Source organism: Lepus europaeus, chromosome 4, assembly GCF_033115175.1.
Source record: "Lepus europaeus isolate LE1 chromosome 4, mLepTim1.pri, whole genome shotgun sequence".
Classification (NCBI taxonomy): Eukaryota; Metazoa; Chordata; class Mammalia; order Lagomorpha; family Leporidae; genus Lepus; species Lepus europaeus.
In genome coordinates, this window is record NC_084830.1 from 157,254,076 (window position 1) to 157,281,806 (window position 27,731).

Genomic DNA, 27,731 nt, shown 5'->3' on the forward strand with positions numbered 1-27,731 from the left:
TTGTGTGTGAAAAGATGTTTAACAAATTATTCCATTTCTTTATTGGAAATAGAAGCATATGCTTAATTTTTCTTTGGTAAACTATGATAAATTGGATTTAGGCATTTAACCTATCTTTAAAAGAATGGTTCATGAACATAAATTTTTTTCCAAGTATTCTTTCACTTCCTTTTAAAATGTAGACTTTTTCTGAATTGATGTTATTTTTAAGAAATAACAAGCCTTGATCAAATGTGCTACAAACTTCTCCATCTTATTAATCTTTTTCAAGAAACAAATTCTCAGGTTGTTGAAGGTAAACTTAATCATTCCACTCTGACTGATTTCCAAATTTGCTATCATTATTTTCTTCTCTTCTCATGGTAATTATTTTATTTAAAAATAATTCTTAAACTGGGAGATTAGTATATTAATTGAGAGCTTTTATTTATTATGCAAACATCAAAGGTAATAAAATTTAATCTCTGCTCTTTCAGCCATAAATGTGACATGTAGAAACTTGCTATTGTGTTAATGGTAACTATTTATTTCTCATAGGATATCATATTCAGCACGGTGTTTTCCTGCCCAATACTTGTTCTGCTCAAGAATGCAATATTCTTACAATAGAAATAAGGCAACAGGGTTTATGTCCACAGGATTCCCTGGCTTTGTCATGAACCTCACCACTTAGAAACCACGTAAAACTGTAAACCAACCATAGGAAGGAACTTCGAAATAGTTATACCATCTGCTGAGAAACACACTGGGGTATTTTAGAATTGTCTTTCAGAAAATAAGATGTACCTTGAATCAGCAATTAGTACCCTGAGTCAGCAATTAATACAGAATATATAGGTTCAGAAACCTCATGAGGCATCAATATGAGTATGTCTACTCCCACTTTGACACTAAAATATCCAGTCACAATACGGACTTACCTGTAACAAATTCCTTTCTACTCAGTTACCTATGGTAGATTCTGTAAGAACCTTGGAAGATACAAGGGTAAATGAACTTGTCCAGGTTACACTGATCAAATGTTTCTGAACTATGAATGGAATTCTAGGAAACCTAAGAAAGATAATGTATGCAAACTTTTATAGTTAACGTGGCTCACTGCTCAAATTAAATATACATATATATTATTAGAAACTGTAAGTGCACTCTTGGGCACTGGGTCCATGACTCATCACCATCTTTCTGACCGTTCGTTTCCTCATTCACCTTAGTTTCCTTACAGAGCTGGAGGAATGTGAGTTTACAGTACATCTGTGAGGGAGCTGGATGGTGATTTTCCTAACTTCAAGAACGACAATCTCCATATTTGAATCTATTCAGCCTCCACTATGATATCTGTCACCTTGTACCAATCAATGGTAGATCAATCAAATGGCAACGTTTTTGTACTTTATACATGATAATTATTCATATTTAGAAATCCAGTGTTTCCAAATGCCTTAATAATATTCTTTCATCTATAAGGAACTAGATACAGAGAAAATACTTCCTGTGAATATTTAATAACACGTCAACAGTTTTGAGATAAAGCTGTAGTAAACCTACCTGAAAGTCCTATGTCCAGACGGTGGGTCAGCTGGCACTGAAAATGAGGCAAGCTGTGACGGCAAGGAAGTTCCATGTCAGCAAGGGGGCGGGAGCAGCAGGCTGCTAGGAGGAAAGGTCAGAGCACAGTGGGCAACATGGCAGGGATACGTCACGTGGAGAAGTAGTTCTGGGCATCACTGAAATGCAAAGTGGGATATTTATTAAAAGATTTCCCACGTGGAATCTGTTAACAAACTTGACTCTCCCCACTCCCGCCACGAGTCTCCTTCTTTTTTGATGTTGTTAGTAAAATCTACACAGTCCACTTAGTACTTGGTATTGGATTTAAATTCAAATGAGAAGCTAAGTCCTGATTCAAAGATGGGAAAATAACAAAGGCTGTTTGAGGAACAATACATGCATGTTTCACATCAAAACTTGTTTGTGAGTAGCCTTCAGAAAACCTGCTTTAGAAATTGATGAAGTATTCTAATTTAATAAGGCAATTCAGAAGATTTATATTTTGTATTCATTGAACATGCAAGGAACTTCAAAGTATTTGAGCCTATTATACACTATTGATATTTATTACTATTTTAGTATTAATTTGTTCATTAAGTCACTGCTCTTGAACAACTTCATTGAGACATAATATAAGTAGCACACAATTCAACCATTTAATGTGTACAAGTCAATACTTTTCACAGGGATGTGCCACCACCAGAATAAATATCTAAACATTTGTTATGTCCTCTTAAAGAAACTGAACATCCGTTGCCTCCCCTAACAACCCGGTCACTCGCCAGCCTCTGATCTAATTCAGTCTCTGCAGGTTTTCCTACTTTGGACATTTCCTTTAAATGAAATCATGCACTGGGTGCTGTTTGTCACTGGTTTCTGCCACTTAATGTTTTCAAAGATCACCCAGTTGTAGGACATATCAGTCAGGACTTCATTTCCTTTATGGACACATAATATTCCATATTACAGATGTGTGACATCGTATACCTATTCTTTAGTTGACAGATATTTGTATTGTTTCCACTTTTTGCTATTTTGAAGGATTACACTATAAATATTCATGTAGATGTTTTTGTATGGATAAATGTGCTTCTTTTTCTTGGATGGAATTTTTGAGTCATATGATTTCACTATATTTCAATTTTTGAAGAACTGCCAATTGTTTTCAAAATGGCAGTACAATTTTACAACATCATCAGTAACCTATGAGGACTCAAATTTCTCCACATCCTTGCCAACATGTGTGATTGTCTATTCTTGCATTATATCCATTAGTGTGAGCATAAAATGCTGTTCCATTCTGGTTGTGATTTGCATTTCACTAATAACAATGATATTAAGTGTCTTTTCATATGCTTATTGACCATTTGCATATCATCTTTGGAAAATCTCAATTCAATCCTCTTTCCATTTTTTTAAAAAAAGATTTATTTATTTATTTGATTCTAAATGTGCACGAGAGAAACACCAGATTACTTTCAGAGGATCTCCAATTAGACTCATAGCAAACTTCTCATCAGAAACCCAACAGGCTAAGAGAGAATGGCGAGATATAGTCCAAGTCTTAAGACAAAAAAAACTATCAACCCAGAATATTTTACCCTGCAAAGCTCTCACGAATGAAGGTGAAAAAAAGACCTTCCATAATAAACAGACACTTAAAGAATTTGTGACCACCCATCCAGCCCTGCAGAAGATGTTTAAGGATGTGCTCCACCTCAGAAATCTGAATATAGTCCTACCATATGACCCAGCCATCCCACTCCCGGGAATTTACCCAAGGGAAATGAAATCAGCATGTCAATGAGTTTTCTGTAGCCCCATGTTTATTACAGCTCAATTCACAATAGCCAAGACATGGAATCAACTTAATGCCCATCTTCAGAAGACTGGATAAAGAAATTATGGGATATGTACTCTGTGGAATACTACACAGAGGTAACACAAAACAAATGAAATCCAATCATTTGCAACAAAATGGATGAATCTGGAAAACATCACACTTATGAAATAAGCCAGTCCAAAAGGGAAAAATACCATATGTTCTCCCTGATCTGTGATAACAGAGCACCTAAAAGGAAATCTGTAGAAGTGAGATTGACATTTAAGAAGCAATGACTTGAGCAGCCCTTGTTTTGATTGTTGAGGAACAGGGTTTTGTTTGTTTGTTTGTTTGCTTTTGTTTTGTTTTTTTTTCCTCTTAATGGAGAATGGGACTGGGAATAGGAAAGTGAGGAGGTGCCGTGGGAGTCAGTGTGTGAGGGAGGGTATGATGGGAAGAATCACTATATTTCTAAAGTTGTACTTGTGAAATTTACACTCATTAAATAAACGGTTTCTTTGGGGAAACAAAAAACCCAAACAAACAACAAAACTTTGTTTTTTGGGGACCGGTGCTGTGGCACAGTGGGTTAATGCCCTGGCCTGAAGCACTAGCATCCCATATGGGCTCCGGTTCAAGACCCAGCTGCTCCACTTCCAATCCGGCTCTCTGCTATGGCCTGGGAAAGCAGTAGAAGATGGCCCAAGTCCTTGGGCCCCTGCACCTGTGTGGGAGACCTGGAAGAAGCTCCTGGCTTCTGGCTTCGGATCTGCACAGCTCTGGTGATGTGGCCAATTGGGGAGTGAACCAGTAAATGGAAGACCTTTCTCTCTCTCTCTCTCTCTCTCTCTCTCTCTCTGCTCTGTGTACTCTGACTTTCAAATAAATAAATAAATCTTTAAAAAAAAAACCCTTTGTTTTCTTGATGCTATTGTAAGTGGAATTATTTCCTTAATTTGATTTTTGAAGTATTCATTACTAAAACAGGAATACTGCAAGTGTCTGTTTTCTTTTATTCTCAAACCCTGTTGAATTCATTTATCAGTTTTAACATTTTTAATAGATTATGATTTCTATATACAAGTTCATGTCATATACAAATTGAATTAATTTTACTTTTTCTCTTCTAATCTTGATGTTTTGTTTCTTTTTCTTGCTTAGGACATCTAGTACAACTTAAAATAGAATTTTCAAGAGTGACTATTCTTGGCATTCAGTTTTTCACCATCATGTGGCTGTGGATTTTCCTAGATGTCCTTTATCAATTTGAGCAAGTTGTTTTCTGTGCCTAGTTTGTTGAGCTCTTTTATTATGAAATGCTGTTAGACTTTTTCAAATGCTTTTTCTGAGTTGTTTGACATGTTTGTTTTTTATACTTTGTTATTATATGGTTTTTACAGTGTTTGATTTTATTTTTTAGATGTTAAACCACTTCTGCATTCTTGCAATGAATTTCATTTGATCATGGTGTAGAATCCCTTTTATATTTTCTAGATTCCACCTGCTACTTTTTTAGGCATCTGTTCAATTTAGTAATGAATGACAGTTACTCTGTAAAATGCTCAGAAAACACTGCCGTCAAAATCAAGCATCAGTGATCCTTCCTCTCATGAGCACTTAGTTTAGTTGAGGGGGCAGATTATGTTAAAATAATCATACGCAAATAATTATTAATTAAAATAAGTACTATTGAAATAAGCATTATGAAGGGAAGGGACATAGCTCTACACGAGCCTAAAACGAAAGAACCTTGACGAAATGTAGTGTTGTTTGTTCTACAACTTGAAGGGTATTTAGTTATTTAGAGGGAATGGAGCAAGACAGCATAGCACAAAGGAAAATGACACATGTGAGAAACTAGAAAATCAGAGACTCCAATAAGACATTGTTAGAGGGGTCGGTGCTGTGGCACAGTGGGTAAAGCCACTGCCTGCAGCACTGGTATTCCGCTGTTTCAAGTCATGGCTGCTCCACTTCCGATCCAGCTCCCTGCTGTCATGCCTGGGAGGGCAATGGAAGATGGCCCAAGTGCTTGGGCCCCTGCATGCAAGTGAGGGACCCAGAGGGAGCTCCTGGCTCCTGGCTTCAGCTTGGTCCAGGCCCAGCTGTTGTGGCTATTTGGGGAGTGAACCAGAGGCTGGCAGACCTCTCTCTCTCTCTCTGTGTCTCTGCCTCTCTCTCTGTAGTTCTGCCCTTCAAATAAATAAAACAAATCTTCAAAAAAGAAAAAAAAAAGACATTTTTAGAGAGGTCTGAGTAGTGGCTAGAGACCACTACTAGACAAAGCCAAAAATTCTCAACTATTCCAAGACAACATGAAGACATTGAAAGAATTTTAAGCAGGTGAAATGACAGCATCAGATTTTCAAAGATAACTCAGACTGCCTTGTAGAAAATATATGGTAAGGAGGAAAAAGGACTGTCAAAAAGAGATATAAGAGATCATGGTACTAGGCCAGGTGAGAGATGCTGACGTGTTGTTGTAAGTGGGTAAGACAGAAATTCAAGATAAGGAACTGTGAGAGGCCAGTGCTGTGGTGTAGCAGGTAAAGCTGCTGCCTAAAGTGCTGGCATCACATATGGGCACAGGTTCTACACCTGGTTGCTCCACTTCCGATCCAGCCCTCTGTTATGGCTTGAGAAAACAGCGGAAGATTGGCTCGGAAGAAGCTCATTCCTGGCTTCAGATGGGCTCAGCTCCAGCCGTTGTGGCCATTTGAGGAGTAAACCGGCGAAGGAAGACCTCTCTCTTTGCCTCTGCCTCTGCTTCTCTGTAACTCTACCTTTCAAACATACAAATAAATCTTTTTTTAGAAAAAAGGAATTGTGAAATACAGATGAAATTATAGCTCAGATGCTGTTTGCATTGCTACAGATTTTTTATAAAAGATTAATTTATGTATTTGAAAGGCAGAGTTACAGAGAGGGAAAGATAGAGAGAGGCATCTTCCATCTGCTGTGGTTGACTCTCCAAATGGCCGCAAAGGCTGGGACTGGGTCAGACTGAAGCCAGAAGCCAGGATCCAGGAGCCAGGAGCTTCATCTGGGTCTCCCACATGGGTGCAGGGGCCCAAACACTTGGGCCATTTTTGGCTGGTTTCCCAGTCAAATCAGCAGGGAGCTGGAAATGAAGTTGGGCATCCAGGACTTAAGTCAGCACTCAGATGGGATGCCGGCATTGCAGGCTGCACTTTACCAACTATGCCACAACACCAGCCCCCACTACAGATTATTAAATGATGTAACTCAAATTCTCCAAATGTTATTGCTAGCACTATTGTAAAATCCATAACTTTTACAAGATACTTATATCCAAATTATTCAGATTCAAGCTCTTTATGCAATATGGAAATAAGCATAAATTAGTAATAGGAAATCTGGAAAATTTTTAAATTTATATAAAAGATTGTATAGCACCAAAACAACTAAATCAATCTGGCATAGCAATATTTAAACTCTGACAAACTCACTGGAGAATGAAAGACATTTTTCACCTTCATTTAAAGGAAATAAATTCTCAAGTTAATCCAATATTTTGTTTTGTTTTGTTTTGTTTTGTTTTGTTTTTAAGATTCATTTCTTGGGGCTAGCGCTGTGGTGTGGCAGGTAAAGCCACTGCCTGCAGAGCTGGCATCCCATTTGGGTGCCGATTTGAGTCCGGCTGTTCCACTTCCCATCCAGCTCTCTGCTATGGCATGCGAGAGCAGTAGAAGATGGCCCAAGTGCTTGGGCACCTTCACCCACGTGGGAGACCAGGAAGAAGCTCCTGGTTCTGAATTGGCCCAGCTCCAGCCCTTGTGGCCATTTGGGGAGTGAACCAGTGGGTGGAAGATCTCTATTTCTTTCTCTGTCTGCCAGTGCTTTTCTGCCTTTCAAATCAATAATAAATGTTTTTTAAAAAGAAATTAAAGTAAAGATAGGACAGGAAAAATGAAAGAATGAGGGAAGAGTGGAAGTCAATCAGAATTTTTTAAAGATTTTATTTATTTATTTGAGAGGTAGAGCTACATTCAGAGAGAGGGAGAGACAGAGAAAGGTCTTCCATCCACAGAAATAGCCAGGTGGCCACAAAAGCCAGAAATGGACCAATCCAAAGCCAGGAGCAAGGAGCTTCTTCCAGGATATCTCACACAGGTGCAAGGAGGAACACACTTGGTCCATTCTCTACTGCTTTTCCAGGCCATAGCAGAGAGCTGGATGGAAGAGGAGTAGCCTGGACACTATCCAGTGCCCATAAGGGATGCCAGCACTGTAGGTAGAGGCTTAGCCTACCACTTTTTTAAAGTAGGTGGAGGCTTGGCCTACTAATTTTCTAAAGCAAACATGTACTAATAAGACAATAGACTTTCATATTTCTGCTTTTAGCATATTGTTGGACAATTTTTACTTTTAATGTTGATAAATTAACTAATATTTTTATTGTTTTGGAAGGTAATTTTTTAAACATGTATTGCTGGTGTAAATGTTAATAAGCAAAGAATTTATTTTATCACAAATTCTGACTTCTGATATTTTAACACATCACATTTACAATGAAGAAAATGCTAATTTGCACAAAAGAGCAATGGAAAATTAATTTTAAAAACACATTTGGTAGCACATATGTTTGGAATAAAATTGTTGTTTTAAATGACTTAATTAGAATATTTCTCATCCTTACTGGAAACTGGTATAATGACATTATTTAAACCACTGAGTTCTTGCAAAACCCAAAAGACTGGGTTAGAGACACTCTTCAGAAATTGGTCTGTTCTGTGCCTTTCGGAACAGTTCTGTTGACTCATCTCAAAAGTACTTGTCACCATAAAACTGAGATGATTTTCAGAAGGATGTTAAACAGGATATGAAGAGAGATCACTTTTTTGTTTTGGTAAAATAACATCCACTCAACATGCAGAACATCGGCACACTTTTTTATTTTTTATTTTTTAATTTGACAGGTAGAGTTGTAGATGGAGAGAGAGACAGAGAGAAAGGTCTTCCTTCCATTGGTTCACTTCTCAAATGGCCGCCACGGCTGGAGCTACGCTGTTCTGAAGCCAAAAGCCAGGTGCTTCCTCTTAGTCTCCCATGCGGATGCTGGGCCCAAGCACTTGGACCATCCTCCACTGCCTTCCCGGACCACAGCAGTGAGCTGGACTGGAAGAGGAGCAGCCGGGACTAGAACCCAGTGCCCATATGGGATGCTGGTGCCTGAGGCGGAGGATTAACCAAGTGAGCCACGGCGCCGGCCCCCAGCACAATTCTTAATCTCTGCATCTGGAAGTGGTCTGAAAGGAATGGGATGTTACCAATGGCAATGAGTGGAACATCCCAGGGTGGCCCAGGAGAGGCACCTTGCTCCACCTGGTTCCACCAAGGCACCATTCAGTGTTCCCTCCTGTTGTTCTACAAGCAGCACATTTTCCAAGCAAATTAGGCTCCAACCATTCTCAAACGAGATCCCTGTTTTCTTTTTTTTGGTTTCTTTGGAAATCCCCTCGCCATTTCTTAACTCCGTTTGTCCCAATCCTTTCCAAACTTCAAGCTGTAGCTCTTTAAACGCCCAGACATCCCCTGACCCAGTTCCTTGTGGAGATAAATCTGCCCTCCCCGTGTTCTCATTTTAATTAATTCCTTGCTGATTCCTGTGTAATACAGTTGGCTATATAGTTACCTAGTTGGTGCATGTTTTGTAGATTATAAACTCCTTTGAGGCCGATTCTGTCTTATCTTCATAGTTCATCCCTTCCTCTGCAGTTGATAGAACTATCTGGTTATCGTGCAGTGTTGTCAGAATGAATTGTCTTCCCGGCTCTGGCTCCTGATGCTCATAATGAGTGAGTGAGTCATGGACTAAACAGAGGGGAGGAGAGTCTGCTGCTCACTGCTTTTCATAGTGCCCTAGGGATGCATTTGGAGAAAGACTTCTTACAGCCAACTTTCTTACACATCAGAAGAAAAAAATAAAGGGAAAAGCCAGAAGAATTCTGACCTAGAAAAATAACAGCACTGAAAATTATCCCCCCCCCAAAAAAAATTGAGGTAAGACCAAAAAGGAAGTAATCTCCAAATCTCCTCGGTTAAAGCTGAGACCCTCAGCTCAGTATCTCTTTCACACTTTCTGATGGAAAGCTGTGATCCACAGCTTATTTCTGGGAACAAATCCAACAAAGAAACTTTAAATTGCGGATTAAAATACACTAACTACATAGTGCGGGTATTTATTATTCTCCTCTGGAGAACCAGTCTCTTAACTGCTTTCTTATGCTTATGGAATTATCTTCCTCAGCCTCATGGGTTCCACTGAAGCTAAAGTTGCAGGTGCTCATTCCTGTAGCCTCTCTTGTGGGTATGGTACAGCTAAGTCACCTTGGCTTTACACATCAGATGAAACTGCCCAGTAATGGAAGTTTTTGGAGATGATGGACTGAAGGAACTCTCTGGCACAGAGTGAATGACAGCATGGTTAAATGCAAACGCAGTCGGAGTGGGGGTGTTAACGGCTGTCATATGCTCGGGGTTAACTGTGCTGAGGTGCACCTGTACTGCTCTGCAGGACTTGGTCATTATGTCATCACAAAATGCATTTCATGGAGGAGTTTGCGGACTTTTCTAGACAACTCTGACTGTTACTGAATCTTTATACCTACCGATTATCACTTACCCACTTCCCCTTCCCCAAACCCTTGGCTACCACCATTCTGCTCTCTTGACTTTATTATATTCAAGAGACCTCATGTAAGTGGAGTCAGGCAGGATTTGCCTGTTGACTAGCTTATGTCACTAAGAATAATTTCAATATAATATTCTCCAGGTTCATTTGGGTTGCCACATATGACAAGATTTCCTTCTTGTTTAAGACTGAATAATATACCATTGTATGTATATGCTACATTTTACTTATCCATTCCACACAGATGGATCTTCAGGCTGTTTCCATACTTGGCTAATGCTATAATGAACACAGAAGTACACTGATATCAATTCTTAGGGTTATATACTCAGGACTAGGGCTAGTAGATCATATTTTTAACAATTTTTAAAAATACTTAATTTTATTGATAATTAAAAAAAAACTCAATAGTTTTTCCTAAAGAAGTTGTCTCATTTCATACTTCTACTAACAAACTAAAAAGATTCAAATATCTCTATGTCCACGCCAATATTTTTTTTTGTTGTTGTTGTTTAATAATCACCATTCTCTAAGGTATAAGATGATACCTTACTATGGTTTTGCTTTGCGTTTCCCTAACAATTAGTGATCTTGAGAATCTTTTTTATACACCCATGGGCTATTTACAATTCTCCTTAGGAGAAATGTTTATTCAAGTTCTTTGCCCATTTTTAATTGAATTATTTTATGCTATTGCATTACAGGAGTTCCTGACATATTTTGAATAATAATTACTATAAATATATATGTTTTGAGAATATTTTCTACATTCCATAGGTTGTCTTTTCATTCTGCTGATTGTTTCCTTCACAGTGCAGAAGTCATTAGTTTGATACAATCCCATTTATCTATTTCTGCTTCTATTGCTTGTATTTTTGATGTAATATACCAAAAATTATTGCCAAATTAATATCATGAATCTTTCCTCCCATGTTTTTTTAGGAGGTTTAAGTTTCAGTTCTTATGCTTAAATCTTTAGTCCATTTTGATGCATTACTTCATGTGTATTATGTAAGATAGTGGGATAATTTCATTTTGTTGCATGTGGATGTCCTGTTTTCCCAAAACAATTTCTCAAAGAATACCCTTTGACAAGCACGACCCATCATGTTTTAGTACACCATTTCTCTTAATGGAGCAGGTGACATTTTTGTCCACATCCCCTTACCTTTTCAGTACCTGCCAATCAACTTCCAACTCTCAGCATCTTCTCTTTGCCTGAGGGCTTGCTGTCTTTCTTTCGCTGCCTGAGCCAACTCTACCTGCACCCAGGGCAGGATGGAAATGATGGAGATGAATGCTCCACTGGAGCAGTTTGTGATCATTAACTCTTAGGAGCTGGTTCATAACTCCTGGGGGGGGGGCAATAACCATGTGGGATTAAGTGATGGTTGCCCACTATGGGAACCTACTTGATGCTGCACCTTTATTGGCTTCTTTCCTTTTCTCTATTATTCTCCCAATCCTCTATTCAAGTTTATTGAGATCATTTCCCCCAAAATCTGTTTGCATGTAAACTCTGTCTCAGAGCCTGCTTCTAGGATCCAAGCTAAGATACTCAATCCAAAAAAAATGATTTCTGTTGCTTACAACTTATAAACCTGACCATTTTCCTGCTTGAGGGAATTTTTCCATCACATAAAAATGATTAGTCTCATGATAAGTGACAGTCTAAACTCTCAGGATATTTCTGTTTGTTCTTTTCTTTTCTCATTTTAATTGGGATTTTGTAAAGCAGCATGAATTCTGGAACTATAGAGACCTAGGGAAAATGGGGAGGCTCTTCAAATGGTTTACAGTAAATGTGCACTATGAAAAGCAACTATGCATGAATTTCAAAAATATTTTTGTAGCAAAATAAATTTATCTTTTAATTTCACTCAACCACAAATTTTTTACCTAACCACAACACTTTTTGAAGTTACTTTGGATTCAATTTAGCTCTTAATAAGCAAAGCACACAGAAGTATTTATCTAATATTTCCAAATCTCAGTTTCTTCTTGGAGAAATGAGAGTGCTTACAACTCTCTTACTGTGAAAATACATAAAAGAACTATTCAAGTATCTGCATTGCAGCAGTTATAGGAGTGCTCAACATTTGCAAATTCTTTTCCTTCTCCTCTCACTTTATTTCTCATATTATACCTTTCCTTGATCAAACTCCTTTTTTTCTTACATAAAAAGATGAGTGGATGAAAGCCAAAATATCCATAGAAATGTAGTTTGGGACCCGCAGGAATCTTAATAGGATATTTCCCTCTAACCAACAACTTGAATTCTATGATTGAAGATATTTTCACTAGACTGAAGTCCCTACACAATATTAATTTGACAGAATTTATCTGTTGCAAAGCACAACCCTCTCCCATAGACACAGCTCATTCAGGAGCTGCCTACTGTGCCCACACCTTGCTCCTGTTCCTCTCTTCAGCACATTAGTCACGCATCCCGGGTTGCCCCCTGTATTTCCTCTGAGACTGCCTCCCACAGAACTGCATACCCTGCACCTTCTCCTCCACCTCTTTTCTTCAGTTCTACCCATTCCAGAACCTTCTTAAGGTCTGGACGACTAACCTGACCAATCTGACAAACAAATGTCAGCCAAAACGCTCCTCTAAATAATATTCCGGCTTTTATTGTGAACACTAAGGAATATTTGATTTGGTAACTTTAAGCATAGCAGCAAAAGTTTTGAGGACGACACATTTGGGCAAGCAGAAATTTTTCAAATCCTACCTCATAGTTTACTGCTTATTAAAAAACATAACACTTGCTCTGGGACTCTGACATTTAATAAATACTCCATCTCCTTAATATTTTTCCAATTATCAATTGTCATTTCAATAACACAGCACTTGATGCACCTTGACTTTGGAAATGGGTGACTGATTTTTAAATATTTATGTAGTAAGCACTTGCTAACATTACTGTTTTCACCCTATTGCTCTGGGCAGATCAGGTTAGCTAATTAAGATTCCATACTCTAAAAGCCCAAGTATTAATCTTGGTATTGGCTACTGTACCAAATTACCATAGGCTGGGTGGCTTATCAACAACAGAAATGTATTTCTCTTAGGCTAAAGTTCCTGGACCATTGTGCCAGTACCATCAAGTTCTGGTGAGCACCTTCTGGGTTACTCACAGCCCACTTCTTGGTGCAGCCGAATATAGCAGAGTAAAGATGGCCTCTCTTTCAGGGATTTTTAAGAAGAAACTAATCCCAGTTAGAAGTGCTCAACCCCCATGACCTAACTACCCCTAAAGGCCTCACCCCCTAATATTGTCCCATTAGGGATAGGGTTTCAGGATGGGAAATGTAGAGGGCCATAAACACTTATTCTAGAATAGTATTATAATTGAAAAGTCCAAGAATATCTGAAATTCTTACGTATAAATTGAAGATCGTACTTGACTTAATGTCCAAATGAATTTGTACACACAATACATTCTATTAGAATTCTAAAAAGTTAAGATAAATGAGTAATGGAAAAATAAATGAAGACCACACTGGACGTGTGAAAAGTGGGTCAACACTCATAGGCTGGGGAGCATACCAGAGCAGAAAGGAAAAGAGCATCTGACATGGGTAGAATGATTGTACCAGAGGTGGAAAACAGAGACAGAGAACAGACATGCTGCTGAGTAGAGTGGCCTGACATGCAGAACGAAACAGTGGACAGGATATGTCTCTCTCTCTCTCTCTCTCTTTCTCTCTCTCTCCCCCGTCTCTCTTTCTCTCAAATAAATAAATTGGAAAAAATTACAGTAGAGTTCTAATGTGGAAGAGTGGATAATTTGAATGTGACCAGATTCCGCATGCTTAAACAGCTTTAATGGTGAGAGCACATGGGAATCATGGGATGTACACTGTATATCTTTCAGAGCAACAAATTTACTCATATTTAGGGAGACATAATTAACACCGAAACAAAGAGCTCCATTGAGAGTAGGTTGTAAAATTCAAATGAGGCTCAGAAGAAAGAGCTTACCTAGAAATAGAGATTTGAGCTGTGTCCACAACCTACTGGTAGCTAAATACCATTGCATGTGGGGATCAGAGATAATGCGCAGAAGAAAGCAAGCAGACTGAGGTACAGGCAGGGACATGAGAGGATCATGGGAAGCAGGTATGCTTCAAGATGGACATGTGATTGGCAACGCTGGCATTTCACAGAGGGCAATGTCATTCCTGTCAACCCTGTAGAAAGCTCAGGTGAAGGAGAGGACACGTGTCCTTCATATTACACCCTTCATAAGGCATTGGTATTATTTGACAGAGAACTTTAAAAGAAAAAGGGGGTGAATTGGGAAGCTCAGACAGGTCAGAGTTTTAGAGTGACTAGAAGGAATGCCCCCTCCCCTCCGGAAGTGACTCATCTGCAGATACAGCTTCCTTTTGGTGGAATCCTCTGCCTCCCGGCAGGAGCCATTACCAGTTCCTTCCCACCAGCCTGGCAACCTCTCTCCTATGCACTGCTCACGCTGGCAGTGGACAGCCAGTTTGGGAGGAAATTTGCAGGAAAGAGCCTGATGGAAGGAACTCTATGTGAAGCAGGAGTTTTACAGCTCCAGTGGCGAGGACCTTGGCATGAAGTTTGCTATGAAGTCACAGGTCTGCCTTCAGGGGAACATGGGAAGATATCCTTCCACACATGGTTACCGACACTGGGTGGAGAAAGTTACTTGTTGGGGTGGGGGTGGGGGAATGAGGGGAGGGAAGACGCAGCAAGGTAGGAATCCTTTCTATAAAAAAGAAAAGGGGGCCGGCGCCGTGGCTCAACAGGCTAATCCTCTGCCTTGAGGCACCGGCACACCGGGTTCTAGTCCCGGTCGGGGCACCGATCCTGTCCCGGTTGCCCCTCTTCCAGGCCAGCTCTCTGCTGTGGCCAGGGAGTGCAGTGGAGGATAGCCCAAGTGTTTGGGCTCTGCACCCCATGGGAGACCAGGATAAGCACCTGGCTCCTGCCATCGGAACAGCACGGTGCGCCGGCCGCAGCGCGCTACCGCGGCGGCCATTGGAGGGTGAACCAACGGCAAAAGGAAGACCTTTCTCTCTGTCTCTCTCTCACTGTCCACTCTGCCTGTCAAAAATAAAAAAAAAAAAAATTAAAAAAAAAAAAAGAAAAGGGGGAAAATATATAATGAAAACATAATGCTCAGAAGTGTTGACAAGCTCCAAGCTTGAGAGTGTGGAGTTTTCCGTCCTTTATGCCCTGCTATGACCCAAGTGTTTTTTTTTTTTTTCCCTCCTCTAAAGTCGTATGTTAAAATCCTAATCTCCAGCATGATGGCACTTGGAGGTATGGCTCTGGGAGGTGAGTCACAGGGGACGAGCCTTCCTGAAAGGAGTTAAGGAGGTCAGCTCAGTTGGGTGAGGATGCAGCATAAAGATGCCCATCTATGAACTCCTGCATGGGCCTTTGCCATTGTCCACATTTGCTTGATATTGGACTCTCTAGCCTCCAGATCTGGGACTAAGGCATGTCCTAAATTAATTTTCTTTTTTCTTTTTTTAAAAGATTTATCTATTTTACTTGAAAGTCAGAGTTACACAGAGGGAAGGAGAGGCAGAGGCAGAGAGAGAGAGAGAGTGAGAGAGAGGTCTTTCACCTGCTGGTTCACTCCCCAATTGGCCACAACGGCCGGAGCTCTGCTGATCGGAAGCTAGGAGCCAGGAACTTCCTCCAGGTTTCCCACGCAGTGCAGGGCCCAAGAGCTTAGGCCATCTTCCACTGCTTTCCCAGGCCACAGCAAAGAGCTGGATTGGAAGTGGAGAGGCCGGGACTTGAACCGGCACCCATATGGGATGCCAGCACTGCAGACGGCAGCTTTACCTGCTACACCACAGCGCTAGCCCCCTAAATTAATTTTCAAAACTAGATATTCTCATACACATTTTAAAAGTTAGATGAATCTAACATTTGTTATATATTTCAGTGGTTTAAAAAGGGTATCATTTGCATTTAACTCCTGTCATATCATTTTTCTTATTTCAGAGACAAATAAATGGAGCTCCTATCTACTGGTTCACTCCCCAAATGCCTACGTTAATGGGGATTGGGTCAGGCTAAGCCAGGAACCAAGAATCCACTCCTGGTCTGTCCTATGGGTGGTAGGAACCCAATGACTAGAGTCATCACTGCTGCCTCCCCAGGTCTGCATTGCAGGAAGCTGGAGTCAGGAACCAGAGCCAGAGATGGAACTCAGGCTCTCCAATGTGGGACATGAGTATCTTAATTTCTAGGCCAAATGTGTACTCCCTAAATCTCTTTCTAAAAGGTATCCAAGATTATAATGTAACAGTGTTGAAGTGATGAACCCATAATTCAGTTAAAACAAATGAACAAATCATTTTAATCTTAAAAAGCTATATTTTTTTTTTCTCAATGAAATTGTATTTCCATACCACTTGTGTGGGGAAATTAGGCACAGGAGGCAATTCAAAGATGGCACCTGCAGGGAAATTAGGCACACGTGGCAATTCCCAAAGGAAGCAAGGTGGGCGGTACCCAAAGTCGTTTACCACCAAAGCTGATTGACCGTGCAGCATCAGGGGAGGTGATGACAACTGATGATGAGCGTACAGACATATGGCTGGTCCTGTAAAAAGTCGCCCCGTAAAATGACCTTTTAAGTAATTGGTTGGTCCTTATGCCCTGCCCCAGTAATCCTGCAGTCTTGTGCTTTAAAAGGCTTTGCTACACGTGCAATAAACTGAGTTCTTGCTTGCTTGACTTGACTCCCCGCTGCGTCTGACTGTCTCCGGGATTGGGAGGCTGGGGAACGGGCAAGTGGTGCACTTATCTTTCTTCAGACACAGTTCATCCTCGTTCGGGTGGACTAAGACCCTGCACACTTGCCAACCAGATTTCTTGCCTAACGTAGTGTTATGCTTGAATGCTTCTATTGAATATACTCTCATTCTTCTTCTTAATAAAAATTGGTGTTAACATTTTTGTGTAGCCGGTGCCAAGGCTCACTAGGCTAATCCTCTGCCTGCAGTGCCGGCACCCCAGGTTCTACTCCCAGTTGGGGCACTGGATTCTGTCCCGGTTGCTCCTCTTCAGTCCAGCTCTCTGCTGTGGCCCAGAAGAGCAGTGGAGAATGGCTCAAGTGCTTGGGCCCTGCACCCACATGGGAGACCAGGGGGAAGCACCTGGCTCCTGGCTTCAGATCTGCATGGCGCGCTGGCCGCAGTGCCATTTGAGGGGTGAACCAACAGAAAGAAGACCTTTCTCTCTGTCTCTCTCTCTCTCACTGCCTAACTCTGCCTGTCAAAAAAAAAATTTTTTTGTGAACATATGCTCTCAGTATTTAAAACTTCATTATAGTAGTTATTGCAACTATTTTTTTAAACTTTTATTTAGTAAATATAAATTTCCAAAGTACAGTTTATGGATTACAATGGCTTTTCCCCCCATAACTTCCCTCCCACCCACAACCCTCCCCTTTCCCACTCTCTCTCCCCTTCCATTCACATCAAGATTCATTTTCAATTCTCTTTATATACAGAAGATCAGTTTAGTATATATTAAGTAAAGATTTCATCAGTTTGCACCCATACAGAACATAAAATGTAAAATACTGTTTTAGTACTAGTTATAGCATTAATTCACATTGAGCAACACATTAAGGACAGAGATCTTACATGAGGAGTAAGTACACAGTGACTCCTGTTGTTGACTTAACAATTTGACACTCTTGTTTATGGCATCAGTAATCTCCCTAGGCTCTAGTCATGAGTTCCAAGGCTATGGAAGCCTTTTGAGTTCGCCCACTCTGATCTTTTTTAGACAAGGTCATAGTCAAAGTGGAAGTTCTCTCCTCCCTTCAGAGAAAGGTACCTCCTTCTTTGATGGCCCGTTCTTTCCACTGGGATCTCACTCATGGAGATCTTTCATTTAGGTCATTTTTTTTTTTTTTTGCCAGAGTGTCTTGGCTTTACATGCCTGAAATACTCTCATGGGGTTTTCAGCCAGATCCGAATGCCTTAAGGGCTGATTCTGAGGCCAGAGTGCTGCCATTCTATGAATCTGCTGTGTATCCTGCTTCCCATGTTGGATCGTTCTCTCCCTTTTTGATTCTATCAGTTAGTATTAGCAGACACTAGTCTTGTTTGTGTGATCCCTTTGACTCTTAGACCTATCAGTGTGATCAATTGTGAACTGAAGTTGATCAAATGGACTAGTGAGATGGCATTGGTACATGCAACCTTGATGGGACTGTATTGGAATCCTCTGGCACATTTCTAACTCCACCATTTGGGGCAAGTTCAATTGAGCATGTCCCAAATTGTACATCTCTCCGTCTCTTATTCCCACTCTTATATTTAACAGGGATCACTTTTCAGTTAAATTTAAACACCTAAGAATAACTGTGTGTTAATTACAGAGTTCAACCAACAGTGTTAACTAGAACAAAAAAAATACTAAAAGGGATAAAGTATTAAATTGTACATCAACAGTCAGGACAAGGGCTGATCAAGTCACTGTTTCTCATAGTGTCCTGTTGAAGTTATTGCAACTATTATCAATATCCAATTGCTCACAGCAACTTCATATAAACAGGAATTCAAAGACATGAAAAACCATTTTTTTTTTTTTTGGAAATGGGTCTATAAATGAGATAAATGGGAAGAAAGGTTATGGTCCTTGATTAAAGGTGTTAATTCTTTTTTTTTTTTTTAAGGGAAAGGGTTTATTGGGAAAAACCAGAAGGCTGGAGGGAAGGGGCAAAGAGGGCAAAAGAGAAAGAAGAGTATAAGAGAGAGACAGAGAGGAGAGGAGCTAGCAAGGAGAGAAAAGAGAGAGCAGAGAGAAGAGAGATGAGAGGAGGAGAGGAGAGCAGATGAGAGGAGCTAAGAGAGCCTAAAGGTGTTAATTCTTAGCATCTACAAACTTATGCATCTCTAGGCAACGTAAGATATGGATAAGGAGAAACATTGTAAGATCGCCACAAAATACTGGAGTTAAGAGAAATTGTCAGATGAGGGGGAAACCCAATGGTGGCGGGGCAGGGGCGGGGGGTGGAGGACGAGAGAGTTAGAGAGTGTAAGAGAGACAACTGGTGTTCCGGAACCTTTGCCCGGGGGTGGACCGGGAAGTAGGAGCAGTAAATCCCATTAGGGTGGGGGTGGAGCTGACACCTGTGGTTGGGCCATCTGGTCACCTGACTTCCAGCAATGGCGGCAGAGGCTCAAGCCTAGGATGATGTCTGGGGCATAGATGGTGCCACAGATAATACTGTGCCATTTTACTCACAAACGTGAGAATGGTGATTGTCAGAGTGAAGCCAGTAAAGAACAAGTGTGTCCCTTCGTAGCAAATATTTTCTCAGAAGGGGGACATGCAGAAGTTGACTTTACCGAAACAGGATTGCTTAATCTGTCCTTTCACACACTATGGGCTCTCTTGATGTGCACTGAGGGTCCTCCAGTAAAAGACCATTGGAAGTCTAGTGGTGAAACACTCCTGGAGGGTAGCTTCAGACTAAGTCTCCCTGCTTACCTCCGACTCTTCCTGCCCCAGTTAGGACAAAGAGGCTAAGGCTTTCATGCAGCGGGCTGTCGGGCTGAGTAACTGTGCATGCAGCCTGACATTTTAAGGGAGCCTTATATGATGGCTTTGATTTAGGAGTTAGAGGTGGGATTCCACTCTTCTTTTCTAACTCTTGCATTCCTTTCCTGGAGTAGCCTCAAGACTCTTACAAGGCAGGGGTAGAAGTGGAGTTGAAAGAAGGGATGTGGTTGGGTGAAGATGAGAGAAAGAAGGACTTCAGTGTAACAGATGTCGAGGCAGGCAGGGGTTGCGCTTAAGAATGAAAACGCAGGTTGTGAAAATGGGGAAAGAGAAGTATGCCACCCTTTCACACAAAAAGTACGTAAAATAAAGAGAGATTTCTGATAACAGGTAGACATTGATATCTAAGAGTCTTACGTGGCAAATGACCTGAGTTGTGGGAACAGCTTTTAAGGATGAGGCTATTTTGTCAAAACTATACATACATGCTATCCCAAAAATGATTCTAACGTTTTATAGGACGATTTCGAACTCCATTTCAGTAACATGGTAAAGAAAAGCACATAATCTGGTGCTCGTCCCCATCAAAGGGCAGCATAATACGTGTAAGACCTTGCTGTTAACATAGAGCTAATGCATCCCACACTAGGAGAAGAAAAAACAAGAGCCAGAGAAACAGCGAAGACATGGATGAATCATATCCTGTTCTTGTAAGATTCTGTGGTTTTAATGGATTTACACAATTTGGTTATGGGGAGCAGCCACCAGAAGTTTGTATAAATGTTTTTTTGACTGAACTGCACAGAACCAAAAAGGACAAACTGTTTCAAATAGAGGAAATTGCTACATCTTCAGAATGAAATTCTGGCATTTACTTAAATCTGTGTTCCAAATGTCAAAGTCAACACAGACACAGTTTAGCTCTACTCAGGGTTTAACACTTGAGAGACGCTTATCACAGAGTCTGCCCTCCAGAACACACACATTTGGTTAAGGAATAAATGAATTTACTAATGAATAAACGGTCAGTGTCCCCAGCAAATGAAAAGAGTTGGGAATTAAATAGAACTGTATCTCTTCAGATTTAGTTATTTATTTCAAATGGTGTGACAGCAAATGACGAGACGGGATTATGTAGGGAAAATTTCACCTCAGGGTGAGGGTGAGGATGAAAGAGAACTTTCTAACCAATATCTGAAGGAGGGGGCATGGAGAGAGACAGGGGGCAGCGTCACCCTGCAGAGTGGTTCTGACAGTGCTGACCACACCAGCGGGGGCTCCTTTATACCTTAAACCTTTATGCCATGGTCTCCGTATTTGGATCTCCCCCAAATTCATTCATTGGTTGAAACCCAATCCTCAAGGTGGGAGTTTGGGTGAGTAATTAGGTCACAGGGTGGGTTCCTCATGAATGGCATTAGCACCCTTATAAAGGGCTAAAGAGACCAGATTCCGTCCCCAACCCCCGCCGAGATGACAAAGTGGGTCCTCACAGAAATAGAATCTGCCAGTGGGTTGAGTTCAGAATCACCAGCTTCCAGAACTGTGAGAAATGTGCTGTTTATAAACTACCCAGAGGATGACACTGCTAGAATGGCCAGGACAGACCCCCTGCTGAGATCATTTAGGGAGCAGCTTGCATGAAGGGTGCTCAGGGGAAGGCCCACACAGAGAGCTGGTGGGAGACCCCAGTGGGCACAGCAGGGATGATCACTCAGTTCTGCCACCTTCATTTGGAGATGAGAGCCACACAGATTACCTGGATGCAGTAAAATGGAAACTAACATGTTTTTGATGTTTTAATATTTCTCACTATAATTTCTAGCACTCCAGGGATTCCCTGCCTAATCACTGATGTAGGCAGCTAATAACCCACACCGAATCTCCATACAAGGAAACGCCCATTCTTTTTATGTCTCCTTTTCTCAAATTCCAGGGAGAAAACAAACCTAAATAGAACATTTGGACGTATCCTAAACAATTTTAAGTCTTAAAACAGACATGGAATTTAATTCGTACAGGAAGCACGACATTTACATGGAGCTCTCCTCAGCAACTGGGCAATTTTATTCAGGATGAATGTGGTCTCTGTGTGCTGCATGGACTCAGAACCATGTTCTGCTCACTGACTTGTGTTTCTTATTACTTTTTCATTCAACTAATTATTTACTTATTCTCTCTCCCAACCTTAAGGAAGATTTGAGTCATGTTTAAAGTTTCAGCATCAGGCCCAGTACAATGTCTAGTACAAGGTAGGTTTTCCATAAATATTTTCTGAACCAAAAAATAAGGACATTATTAAGGATATTGTATATCAAGTGGCTTAAAACAATTCAAATACAGTAAGGTTGACTTGATCACTTACTTACATGGAACATGCATAGATAGTGAAAATCATCTTAATATTAAATAAAATGAGTAGTTTTCTTAAATAGAAAAATACCTCATTTATAAATTCTACCTCTTGAATTCACTGTAAATATTTTTAGGCATGCCTACTATTACAAAGTATCTGAAATACTGTTTATATTGTCTGATAGTGAATATCAAGAACATGTATGTGACTATGGCAAAAATAAATGTTACTGTTGAAATAATTCATAATCATGGCTCACTAGGCATGCAGATAAGCACATGGAAACACATGCATAATGTAGCATGCACCTGTGACACACAGAGACAAAACTAAACCTTAGTGATTTGGACGTCTACTGTTCAAAGTCTTCGGTAGACTGCTTCAACATTTAAAATATATAGCAGAAATTACTGGGCACTGTAAGAAAAAAAAAAAAAAACTAACACAACTGAGAAAGGTTGAGATGACTGATGGGCTTGGAGGTCAGTTTTTATAAAACCAGTGGCAAACTTTTACCCGGGAGCACTAGTGATTCAAAAAAGGCAGCTTTGTTGCAGTGAGTTATGTGTATGTGCTTTCCCTAAACTCATATGAGCTACAGCTCTCCTCTGTCATTCCTCATACTGCTTGCTTTTCTTCTTAATATGTGAGCTCCAGGGAAATAAACAAATAAAAACAGCTACTTTGCTTGTTTTTAAAATGTGGAATTATAGGATGTTAAATAGCATTGCACATTATTGACAGGTGCAATAATCTGACCAAAGAAAATTAAAAATTAGAAAGACCAGAAACAGATTTAGACATTTCCAGAAATGTAGGAATGAGAAAGGTAGCATTTCAGTTTTAAATGACCATCTAAATAAAAAGGAAAATTTTGTATCTCATTTTTATACCAAAATGAGCTGTTCAGTTTTGATTTTAAAAAGTTTAATTGAAGCATGCATGTGATGAAAAATTAAGGATTCAGGATTTTATATATATAATATATATATAAAAACAAAACATATTTATATATGTAAAACAAAACAAAACCAACAGTTTTCAGACCTATTCCGCCCTATTCTCCAGAAGGACTATCAACTTGTTCTGTTTTAATTCTCCCACTGGTTGATGTCATAACTCTGATTTACTAACATTCTGTTTCTTGATTTATCAACTTTGATAGAAAACTGTAAACACATCAGCAAGAAGCATGAACATTTGGCTCATGACTCCTCATTTCAGGAGTCATCATCTGTTCTCCACTGAACAAACACTTAATCTATCACCCACTGATCCTGTTGCAAAGGGATTACAGAAGAGTTGGGCAAAATGCATAGGTTTAGGATTTTAATCCAAGAAACTGAATTAAAAATTCAAGAGAAGATTAAATAAAAACAATGCTGCATGTGGATGTAATCAATAAGTGACAGTCTTTCTAAGCAGGAAACTGAAATAGATGGTAGATAGATAGAACTCAAGAAGATTCAAAGATGTGTTTTATTAAAGGATAAGAAACATAATTCAAAGGAAAATGACCTGTCACATACACATAGTGGGGAAATTATAGCTCACAATAAACTAGTATTGTGACCAAACAGAAAAATGAAGCTCCAAGCTTCCAGTCACAAAGCAGTGTGAAAGGAGAAATGCTGATTGCCCTGTTTCGACCAGTACCTACTTTATAAATGTCCTGAAACGTCACACCGTAGCCTACAAACACGTGCAATTATTGTTAATAATTTTTAGCATTTTATTTCACAATAGCTTTAAATTCAAAAAACAGAGGCAATAATAGAGTTCCACACCCCACCCCATTTCCGCACTAACACCTCATATTAATATATCTGACACGGTTAATGAACCACATTCAGCTTCCACTGTTTTGTTTCGTCCAGAATTCTCTCTCCCATCCCTCCTAGCCTCTAGTAATCAACCTTCTGTATTCAGATTGAGTTTTTTTTTTTTAATTTTAACTCCCACATATAAAGGAGAACATGCAGTATTTGTTTTTCTGTGCCTGGTTTATTTCACTAAACATGATGTCCTCCAGTTCCACCCATTTATCTGAAAATGACAAGCTTTCATTCTTTTAAAATTTTTTTCATTCTTTTTAAAATACCTGAATAGTATTCCATGTGCTAATGAAACAGGATGGATATATTTAGAAGAACAAAATTAGATATCTATATCTCACCACACACAAAAGTCAGCTCAAGATGGATCAAAGACCTAAGTGTAAGACCTGAAACTATGAAATTACTAGAAGAAAACATAGTGGACAAGACATTGATATAGGTAATGATTTCCTGTATAGGAGCCCAAAAGTGCAGGTAAGAAAAGCAAAGCTGTACAAACAGAATTGTATAAAACTCAGAGGCTTCTGCAAAGCAAAAGGAACAATTAATAGAATGAAGAGACATTCAACAGAATGGAGAAAGTATTGGCAAGCTACTTATCTGAGAAAGGATTAATATCCAGAATATATCAACAACTCAAAAAATTCAACAACAATAAACAGCCAATCCAGTTAAAATATGGGCAAAGAATCCCAATGGACTGTTATAAAAGAATACAAAGGGTCAACATTTGAAATGCAAATCAAAACCACAATGAGATATCACTTCATCCCTGTCTCAATGGCTATTATCCAAAAGACAGAGAATAAGAAATGCTGGCAAGCAAGTGGAGAAAGGGGAACTCTTATACACTGTTGGGGGGAATATAAATTAGTGTATACCACTGTAAGAAACAGTTTGGATATTCCTTAAAAAAAAAAAAAAAACTAGAAATGGAACCATCACATGATCTAGCAATCCCGCTACTGGGTTTATAGCCAACAAGCAAGAACTCCTTCCATCAAAGAGGTACTTGCACCACCATGTTTATAACAGCATTGTTAATAATAGCCAAAATATGGAGTCAACAGAGGTGTACATAAATTTTTAAACAATAAAATAACATTCATTTCTCTACAGTTGTCTTTTTTTATTTTTTCCATTCTTAACTTGATTCCCATCACTTGCACCAGTTTCCCTTATTACATTATTTATAGGGTACTTAAGAGCCTAAGCTTTTATTGCTTATATGATCACTTACTAATTTAATCATTTTTGTTGTTTAAGGAAAAATGAAATTTTCCTTGTAGACTCCATTTGCTACTAATATTTTTTAGCTTTTGGTGATTTACAATACAGATTTGTCATAGAACTCAACAGATTGCTACATGATAATCTTTCTTAAATGTAGAAAGCAGCTTTGCTTGTTCTTTAGGTATTATTTCTGTGAGCTCAAGTATTAATGGCCACTCTTGTATATACTCATAAGAACCCTAGATTCTCTCTGTTGGGGTCAGGTTTTTATTCTTGGCTTTAATAGTCTGTCTAAAGACTCAGCTCAGTTTCAGTATACTCTGCCTCAAAATACAAAACCCACTACTCAAAGTATCAAATCTCCTTTTTATTTTTTGCTTTAGAAATTTGCCCTTTAAACATAAGACAAAAAAAAAAAAACTTTTATTGAGGATTAGGGAAAAAGTAAATGTCTCTGAGCAAACAGCAAAGAAACGACATACTTTAAATAACGTTTCCTTTTTCATATTGTACATAGTTTTTTCTCCATCACGCTGGTATGGTAAAAGCTATGTCTGCTATTTTAGAGAATAAATTAAATAAAGGACAACATGTCCAATATCTTCAGTCTTCTATCTGAAATGTTTTTGTTTGCCATGTTTTGTTTTTCCTCATCTTTCTTACTTAATCTCTTCTATACACAGATAGCTACTGAGAGCCAACCTAGATAAAATGTGGTTAACATTCCACTCCTGAGGCTTGCAAAATCTCCTTAAAATAATTTCTTGTTGTCTAAGAGAAGTATTTTCTTTTTTTTAAGGATTTATTTATTTATTTGAAAGGCAGAGTTATACCGAGAGAGGAGAGGCAGAGAGAGAGAGAGAGGTCTTCCATCTGCTGGTTCACTCCCCAATTGGCCTCAAGGGCTGGAGTTGTGACAGTCCAAAGCCAGGAGCCAGGAGCTTCTTCCAGGTCTCCCACATGGGTGCAGGGGCCCAAGGACTTGGGCCATCTTCCACTGCTTTCCTAGGCCACAGCAGAGAGCTGGAGTGGAAGCAGAGCAGCTGGGACTAGAACCGGCGCCCATATGGGATGCCGGCACTTCAGGCCAGAGAGTTAACCTGCTGCTGCACCACAGCGCCGACCCCTAAGAGAAGTATTTTCAAAGAGCCCAGTGATTTGCATGTTGGTTTAAGAAGCAGTTGCACTTGTAAATAAAGATTCAGGCAACTGGAGAAATGGAACCCAGAACCAATACTGTGGCTTTTTCTCAGACACCTAAAGCATATTACTCACTGGATCTATTTGAAATATGGCATAAAAGGAAAGCATATCTTTTTGTATAAGAAAACCAAAAATTAACAATAATTTGTTTGGGATGAACTAAAGAAGACAAAATAAAGTGACTGAAAGAGGTTACATTAAGGGCGCTGGTTCAAGTCCCGGCTGCTCCACTTCCAACCCAGCTCTCTACTGTGGCCTGGGAAGGCAGTAGAAGATGGCCCAAGTCCTTGGGCCCCTGCACCCTCATGGGAGAACTGGAAGAAGATCCTGGCTCCTGGCTTCGGATCATTGCAGCTCCAGCCGTTGCTGCCAGTTGGGGAGTGAACCAGCGGATAGAAGACTTCTCTCTCTCTCTCTCTCTGCCTCTCCTCTCTCTGTGTAACTCTGACTTTCAAATAAATAAATAAATCTTTTAAAAACATAGGTTATATGACGTTAAACAATGATCCACTTGAATCAAATCTACTCCTAAGTGAGTTTCCTTTCATTGCTTTAAAGTGATGGTATTTCCTTTGCTGCTGAAGGAGTAACATAGCAAAGAAGTCTAATGCCCTATCTTGGACCTACTGCAAAGAGGTAACAATTTACACAGTTGCATACAGATGGACTCTTAAATGTGAATTCAGGCTTTTCTTGAGCTAAAAAAAAATAGATAATTGCAACTAATTTGTTCTGGCAGCCTATATACATTTAATAGTGTTGGTGTTAAACATCTATCAAAAAGATAGAAGAACATTTATCATATTATTCTGACCTCATTTTTTCTTTGTAAAAAGATGAAACAGTTTTATCCCTTAGTAAATTATTAATTGATAGAAATTATTAATACAGCTCTTGTGAGAGTCAGATCAGGAATAAATCTGGTGTGCAAGTATGCATCTGAATGTTGGTCACTCCTCTGAATTGCATGGGGAGCTGGAACTGATGTATTCATTATCCATTCAATCTGCTTATTAGGTGGTTCACAGAGAACAGTGTTGATGACACTGCTGCACCTCAGGCAGTCTGGAGGTTAGCCTTCCTTATGGTTTCACATTGACTGGGATTTAGAAAAGATGAGAATTCAGTGCTTTTTTTCTATTTTTTTTTTGACAGGCAGAATTCAGTGCTTTTTTTCTATTTTTTTAACTTTTATTTAATGCATATAAATTTCCAAAGTACAGCTTATGGATTACAATGGCTTCCCCCGACCCATAACTTCCCTCTCACCCACAACCCTCCCCTTTCCCGCTCTCTCTCCCCTTCCATTCACATCAAGATTCATTTTCAATTCTCTTTATATACAGAAGATTAGTTTAGTATATATTAAGTTAAGATTTCAAGTTTGCACCCACATAGAAATACAAAGTGAAAAATACTGTTTGAGTACTAGTTATAGCATTAAATCACAATGTATAGCACATTAAGGACAGAGATCCTACATGAGGAGTAAGTGCACAGTGACTCCTGTTGTTGACTTAACAAATTGACACTCTTGTTTATGGCATCAGTAATCCC